Raw genomic sequence first — 8,962 nt, 5'->3', positions numbered from 1 at the left:
CCCATCTACCATTCTCACCAAAAATTCTCAACTACCATTCTCAACTACCTACCTACCATTCTTCATCTCTCTACTATAAATAGGAGGGCCGGGTTCATCAAAAACTCATCCAAAAAAAAAACCCTGAATCATGAAATGAAGATTTGCCTCTTTCAGATTTTCAAATCCTCCTTTTCACAACCATTTCTCACTATGATCTTATCATTCTCAACACCTAGCAACCGATTTTGCTTCATAATCGGTTTGAGATCAACCCTCCCATGGTTCGGTCGAAACCCTATTTACAACATCATTGCAGTTTTGAGATCCAAACAAACTTTATTTCTCCACTTAACGACCACCTTTGTCCATAAAATTACTCGTAACAAGGTCTGCATTTTGGTTCCATGTTTCCTTGGACTTGGTTGGCCAGGAAATCCAAGTCCAGCAGAAGCACCCGTTCCTAACCTCAGGGCTCCTGTAGTCTCTTTCCAATTGCTTGGTCTTCCAGCAGGAGCAGTAGTTCGGAACAAGCAGCAACTTGGCTGGTTTCTAGGGCCAGAATCACAAGTTAGCTCCATCTTTCATTTTTCTGTGCTTTTCCAACGAGTGGCAGTAGGTGAAGATGGTAAAAAAGTGTTGGGGTATCCTACAAATTGTTTTCCATCAACACTTAAAACAACCTCCAAGGCGCCAGCTCATCAGAATTCAGCCTTTGGTGCCGATAAATGGTCATCAAAGCTTTATTCCATGTCCCCACTACTACGGGACCCAAAGGTCATCATTGCTGGTACCTTAAAACTCATTTTCTGAAATTACTCCAACTTAAAATCAGCTTGAAGAATTTCAGAAGGTACTCTTCTGAAATTACTTCAACATAACATCCGTTGGCAGGGTCCCATGACACAGGCGCATTCAATTACTTACTGTCGGACCCCATGCAACACACAGTCAGTCCCATATTCAAAGGTGTACTTCCCATAAACACCTACACCAGAAGGGTCCCAGCATACAGGGCCAGCACCATGGTGGTGTATGCTTTGCTCATTTGCTTTGCTCCATCTCCATCTTCTGCATGATCTTCTGAAATAACTTCACCAGAAGTTCTTAGGAATACGAGGTTAGCTCCATGACCCTGCATGTTGTATCCAGCCACCATTCTCTCATCTTCCCCATCTTCAACATCTTGTGATCGCCGCTAACAATCCAAAATACTCTGCTGAAAGTACTTCAACTTAATCTCATGCTTCTGAAAGCTCCACCACCTTCAACAGCTCCACCACCTTCAACAGCTCCACTACCTTCAACTACTTCACTTAAAGAGTCAAGTACCAAAAATCCATTTTTTCGAAACTCATTCCCACACCACACTCCGAGACCGTGTGTGTAAACGAGTCTCGAGGGGGCATTTGTAGAGAGGGAAAATTCCCGACCTATCACAAGCTGACACGTCACATTACCAAGTCCACAAAATACAGCCAATTACAGAACACCATGTATTGCTGCTAGGTTTTGCTACCACTATTCAGAAGCCAACAGAAATTTGCCAAGTGTCATGCAAGAGCCAATCACGCATCAGCGCACATGTAAGCGATGACTCAAGCAGCCTCGCACGTGTAAGCGATGACTCAAGCAGCCTCGCACGTGTAAGCGATGACTCAAGCAATCTCGCACGTGTAAGCGATGACTTAAGCGGACCAATCAAGCTGTGACATGTGTCACCAATCAAGCTCCGCCACGTGTCACTCACCCACCCCAAAACTCCTATAAATAGAAGCCTTCCTGAGACATTTAGAGGACCAGAATTGAGAAGTGAAAAAGCTCTGTGAAGATCAAGCCTCAAAGCCTTCAAGAACTTCAACCCCAAAATCGAAGAACATTCGAAGCAGAATCGTCCAGATCATCTGCCTAGATCCTAAAGTTCACGGGAATCAAGCCAAAAGTGTCCGAAAACATCAACAACTCACAAATCATTGAAGCTCAACGGATTCAAGCCTTTAAAGCTCCGAAGAACTTCCACCACAAACCTTCGAAGACGAAGAACGCACGAAGAACACGAAGAACGCGAAGAACAAAGGATTTCTAAACAAGCTCATAGCCAGAGATTCATTGTAATTCCGTTTCAGTAATCTTCGATCCATCCATCAACCAAATTGAAGGATATTTTGTGTTCAAGTCAAATCCACATTACCATAAATCTAATCAATAAGTTTTGCAAGGAGATCGAATCAGAGGATCACTCTTTTGTAATTCCAGAGAATTGTATCACACAATCATCAATATAAATTCGCATTTGTAAAACTATTTTGCTTGTTTGATTAATTTCAAACTAGAAATTTAGTCGCTTACAGTCATCTAATGTTTCTTCAGCAACACTAGTTGATTCTAAGGGCTTTTTTCCATTCTTCTTCTCCTCTAAATGCTCTTTCAACTCTTTACACTGATTCTTGTAATGCCCTTTCTTATGACAATAAAAGCATTCTACATATTTTTTTGCACATGATTTAGACTGTGATCTATTCCTGTTAGAGTTCCATCCTCTTGACCTACTTCTACCCTTATTGCTTGACTCAAACTTTACAATAAGTCCATCAGCCTGAGAACCAATGCCATCTTGCTTCATCTTTATGTGTGAAAAGAGAGCACTAGTCACTTCCTCGAGTACTATTATAGTCTCTTTCCCGTACATCAATGTAGTCACTAGATGATCAAAAGAAGTGGGAAGTGATGCTAATAAGAGTAACGCTTTATCTTCGTCCTCATAATTCACCCCAAAACTTGACAATTGGGTGTTCAACATATTAAATGTGTTAAGATGCTCCAACGGATCAGACCCCTCCTTCATATGCAAACTATACAATTACTTATTCACATACAACTTATTCGTCAAATTCTTTCTCATATAAAGACCTTCTAGTTTTTTCCAAACCTCCTTTGTGGTCTTTGCTTCTAAGATGTTGTGAATGACCTCATCACCTAGGTTGAGACAAATAGTGCAAGCTACTTTCTCATCCATCTCTACCCATTCTACATCCTTCATCATTTCCGGTTTCTTCTCCTTCCCAAGCAAGGCCTTATGAACTCCATGTTGAATTAGGAGATCCTTCATCCTTTGCCAAAGAGAAAAATTTCCCTTACCACAAAACTTCTCTACATCATACTTTGTGCTTGACATCTTTACTATATTCAAAGGATTGAATCCTAACCTGGCTCTAATACCACTTGTTGTGCAGATAGCACCTCAGAACTCAAATCAATAACAGTAAATAAGCAGAAATTAAATAACAAGTGCACACAAAGAACATAAGAATTTACGTGGTTCGGCAAACTGCCTACCTCCACGGCGACAACGGAGAAATTTCACTATTAAAAAATAAGGAGATACAATAGTGCACAATAACACTCTCTAGAAACCCAAATCTCAATACACCCTAACTCTCTCACCCACAAGACAAGAAAACACTATTCTTCTTCTTATGCAGCTGCTACTAAGTTTTTTAGGAATTCATGATCTCTCTATATCGTACAACATAAACCAAATATATATATATATATATATATGTAATAGGTCAGCAACACTAGGAGTTACATTTGTTGGATTCTAAGACTTTAGGTATAAATGTATTAGAACTTCATTATGTAATGTTGGCAAATCATGATCAAAACGTTTAGTCTTGTTTTAGACTTGCTCAAAGTATGTTTATGTATAAAGTTGGAATCAAGTAATTGCAAAAAATTACTGTTCAATTTCTGCAAAACTCAATCGATCAAAAATTAGAATCGATCGATCAAACCTCATGCAGAATGTTTTTTCTGTTGAATTTCCAACTCAACTAAGCCCGTTTGACGTGTAGGGTTTTATGTTTTGCCTTAAGTATAAAAGGAAAAACCCTAGCCACATTTAAGATTATTGTTTATGCTGTGTATGTGATTCTCTTGTAAGATCTAGAGGTGTTTGTCTTCACATATGCTTAGGGTTATCAAGAATCAAAATTGATGTCAAGAGCTTGATGATCAGTTCGGTTGCTACATAAAGAGCTTAAAGATATACAAGCGGGAGTGCTTGTGATTGCTGTGAATCCAAGAAAGAAGTAATTCGTGGACTCGGAGCTGTCATGTGATCGTGGTGGTCGTGGCAGTAAGTTTCCTACTCGAGGTAGCAATAGGATGTTAGTGGTCTAAATTGTTATTGTGTAAATTTCAATTCTTTCATAGTGGATCTATTTTACCTTGAGGATAGCTAGATTAAATCTTATCTAGATTTTTTACCGATTTGGTTTTCCTGAGTCATCATATCTTTGTGTTATTTATTTTCCATACCTTACAATGATATGATATATTTGTGTTAACCTAGATTTGAATAATTTGACTAAATAATTACTTGGATAATTAACTAGGTTAATTTGATTGTGTTTTAAGGGGTCTAAAAACGTACAACATTCCTAGTTGTATTCGGTCACACTTGACCGACTTACAAGCAATGGGCTTGTGGGCTTCAGTGGCAATTCAAGCCACCCACGTCAACACATATATATAAATATATATATATATATAAGTGTATAATTTAGAGTAAAGTTGTAGCTTCATAGATATCAAATGGTTTTTTTTTTTTTTTCACAAGTTGTTGGATGGTTTATATATAAGCTATTAAAATATTTAGTCCAAATGTACAGTTGCTCCTTTGTGAAATTTGCGTATGCATATATTAAGCAAGCAAACAAAATACTATGTATTAATTGTATTCCCAGCTAAAATGTGTCCTAATGGAAATCAGGAACGAGAGTTCGAAGCAAAATCAAAGAGTTGGCAAAAATAACAACAGTAATGACTAAATGACATGATATATATGCTTTATTCATATTATAATTATACATATTTAAATAAACAAGTGAACATATGACATCAACCAGCATAGAAAATAAAAATATATATATAGTATGTGTTCTCCCATTTAAAGCATGTGTCGAAAATGGCAACCGAGAAGGAAGTTTCATGGTAATATGAAACAGATTTACTAGTAAAAATAACAATTAAAGGAATGTGCATTTATGCTTCATTGATGGACCACTTTAATATTCCAGCCTCTTTCTCTCTGTATATATAATAAACCTTCCCAAATCATAGATTCTCAAAATAAAAATAATTCCCAAATCATACAATTCATAAGTGTTATAATTGATTTGATACGGAGAAATTATTATGTAGTCTCAGAATACAAGGTTAGCTTGCTGACCTTGTACTCCCAACCAATAAATATAAGACACTTCATTAAAAAAATGCTCACATCAACCTACCTTCTAGCGCATCATAATAATTGATGCCTTTTATCGTCTATTACCGTGAAGCCAAATTCAAAATTTGGCCACATGGCTCGTGAAGCTCAGTTAAAAGGTTTGGGCCTACATTAATAAAATAAGTGATAATAGTAATATAGGGTTCTCAACATAAAGGCTTAAAAGTCATAGAGAATATTGACAGCAAAACAAAATTCTCAGTAAAAGACAAGCGGCAGACACAAAGGAACAAACAAGTTACTATTTCTTTTTGGTTTCAAGTAAAAGCATAGTAGAAATGATGGATTTGGTTCCAAGATTCAAGCAATGAATGGGTAGTCCACTTCCCCTTCTATTGGTCAGATGAAACTCCAAGATTTTCTTGTCCCACAAAATTTTCTGCCATAGGTATTCTTAATTGTTTATTATTTAAATTTTTATTTGTGTTTGCTTTTCTTTGATTTCCTTTGATACTCATGTTGATCTCTTTGATGATTACAGTTAGTATTTGATGAACTGATGTGTCTTGAATTATATTTGTACTAGGTATTTTAGAATTCATGGCCAATTGATTTTACAACTCTGGCTCATTTCTTATGTACTCCGATTGTTTAATAAAATTCCCCAATGAAAAACTGTCATTTTTAAAGAATTTTGGTATAGACCTTCATGAAACTTGCTTATTACCATCAAAAAAGCTTGATTTAATTATCATAACTCATTCTTGGACATGTTATTGATAGTGCTTAGACATATTGGAGTTCATTGTGGTATTTATTAATAATCGTAAATTTCACTTTAGCTATTTTGTATTAATCGTGTGATGAATATATGTATTATATTCATACATTATTTAGTTTTGATATTCAATCATTATGCAGAAGAAGGTCAAACTTTAGAGAAGCAAAATGAGCAGAGGTGGAGAGAAAGGTTTCACAACAAAAATCTAGAAGGATATTTTGATGGATAGCTGAAAAATAAGTCTGATGATGCTTTCATTTGTGGAAACAGTTATACTTTCTACATTGAAGCCTTGCTACGTAGCTTTCTCTTAGGAATCCTTTGTTTTTACTTTTCGGTTTTCATCTACCAAAGTGAATTTGTTTTTAGATTGCTTTAGTTTGAAAGAAACTACTTTTTGTACTTACAAATTTACTCAAATTTGACTTGGAGCTGATGGAAAGTTATGTACTAATTTTATATGCTTAGTTGCTTACATTCAAAAGAAAAGCTTTAATGTTCTTGTAATGTATAGGTTTTTTGGACTAAAAGTAAGATGCCTTATTTTGATTTAGTTTCTTGGAATTTGAAAGCATTTAGTGGAAGTGCATATTATGGTAACACTTGATGTAAAATGGTTACTGTGATAAACTTCAAATACATATACAAGATTTGTTGAATTCCATGATTTTTTTTCTTTTCAACAATGGTATATAAAGCATTTTCAAAAAGAATAATGGTATAGAAAGCAAATGTGAGAATTGCATTGTAGCAAAATGAATTTTAAAGTTAAGCTACCTCAACTTTTTTTTTTAATGGTTAATGGTCTTGTTTCATAGTCATGACCAAGGGGATTACTGTGTAATTTAAATTGACAACCACATCCAATGAATTCAATAATAGTGGGCAATGAAAACACAAAATCACATTACATGTGTATTTTGAAATTACAAGAATTCAAATCTCATTGTTTTTTTTTTTTTTTTTTGAGAGAAAAGATAGAATTTTTTTTCAATATTAAACGAAGAAAACACAAACAAAGTATGACCCCTTGGCATAGCAAACACTTAGCCAGGGAGAATTAGAAAAAGATACAACTTTGGAAATACAACCAAAAGAACTAATAACTAGAAAACTACATCCAGGAAGCAGCTTATGAATGTTTGTGGGAAGTCATGAGTCTCTGGTATTCCCCCAAAAAACTAGTTGCTCCATCTAGAATATTTCTCGGCTGAATTTGGGCCTTCTCAAAGTAGAATTTATTTCTGTCATTCCAAATTGCCCTAGCCAATTTCACCCAAATTGCAAGCTCCTCAATATTCAACTTTTCAGTCAACTATTTAAACAATAAGAAAAAATCCTATGTCATTACTGGCACCATTGCAATTCTAGTTTCAAAATAGAGAACAATTGTAATAAGAAGTTTTGTTTGTCTTCAACTATAATAAGAAATACCTTATGAGCTCTCTTACTTAGTTCATTGTGACTATTTGTCATCTTTTGCACATTCACATGATTATAACAATCTCTTTCGATAAAACCCACATTTTCACTCCCTCCAACTTCTTTTGTTAGATATGAATAAGCATTCTTTGTACTTATACCTATATTCACCATGGTGTCAATTACATCTGTCTTAGGTCTTGAAATACGACAACTAGATCTTAACAAATTCCTCTCTAATTGTAGTGCAAGTTTATGATTATGCTCTAGATTAAATGCACTAACACTCCGAACACCATTTTCAACTATGAAACGAACAAATGCTTTACATCCAATTCTAGTCTCTAGTCTCTTCGAATATTTCTCTTTATAAAAATCTTCATCTAGTTTAAAGCCCTCCTTAGAACATATAAATTCACGTTGCTTTATGTTCTTTGTCCTATTATAATATCTAGACTTTCCTTTTCGAATACTAAAACCCATTCGCAATACATAATCATTATATAAAACATATGCTTCATTTGCATTATGGACCACCTTATTTAACAAATTTTCATCACTATTTTCTAGCCTTGCTACAAACATGCAATCCCCTTCAATTTCTTCAAAATCACTTGGTTTACAAATAACTACAACAATGTTTATGACAAATATAAATATTAGAAACAAAATACTAAGGAAATTACAATACAATAATTATATCGTGTTTATAATTTTTTTTTTTGGTCCATATGCACCATGTTTACAATTTTGTATGCCTTCTTAAATGCCTATGGTACCTTTGATCACAAAACTCTTATGTTTGGGCACAACAATGTAACAACAAAGTTTTAATACCAAATTTTTTAATATTTATTTAATTATTTTTTTGGGATTGACTATGGATAACAACAACAGTAACAACAAAATTTTAGTCTTAAATTTTTTTTGGTTGATTATGGAAACTCATTGAAAAAAATATTATAATAATAAAAATTAACAATAAATATTTTAAAGAGCAACAACAACAACAAAAAATAATAAAAAATACAGCAATACATTTTTATATAGTTTTATTTGAGAGCAAATATATCACCACAAATAATTAAACATTTTTTCAAAACATAAATTAAATCAAAACAAGACAAAACAAAATATACCTTTATCACTCTCCAAGTCCATTATGTGTACCAAGCTTTTAATTGAAACCAAAAAAAAACAATAGTAACTTGTTCGTTCCTTTGTATCCGCCGCTTGTCTTCTACTGAGAATTTTGTTTTGCTGTCAATATTTTTTATGGCTTTTAAGCCTTTATGTTGAGAACCCTATATTACTATTATCACTTATTTTATTGATGTGTGGGCCCAAACTTTTTAACTGAGCTTCATGAGGCATGCGTGAAATTTTTGAATTTGGCTTCATGCTAATAGATGTTATAAGGCATCAATTATTATGATGCGCTGGCAGGTAGGTTGACATGAGTATTTGTTAATGAGGTGTTTTATATTTATTGGTTGGGAGTATAAGGTCAGCAGGCTAACCTTATATTTCGGGACTACAAAATAATT

This window comes from Quercus lobata, chromosome 4 (genome assembly GCF_001633185.2).
Source record: "Quercus lobata isolate SW786 chromosome 4, ValleyOak3.0 Primary Assembly, whole genome shotgun sequence".
NCBI classification, from domain to species: domain Eukaryota; kingdom Viridiplantae; phylum Streptophyta; class Magnoliopsida; order Fagales; family Fagaceae; genus Quercus; species Quercus lobata.
The sequence above is the reverse complement of the archived record's forward strand: the minus strand, read 5'-3'. Positions refer to the sequence as shown.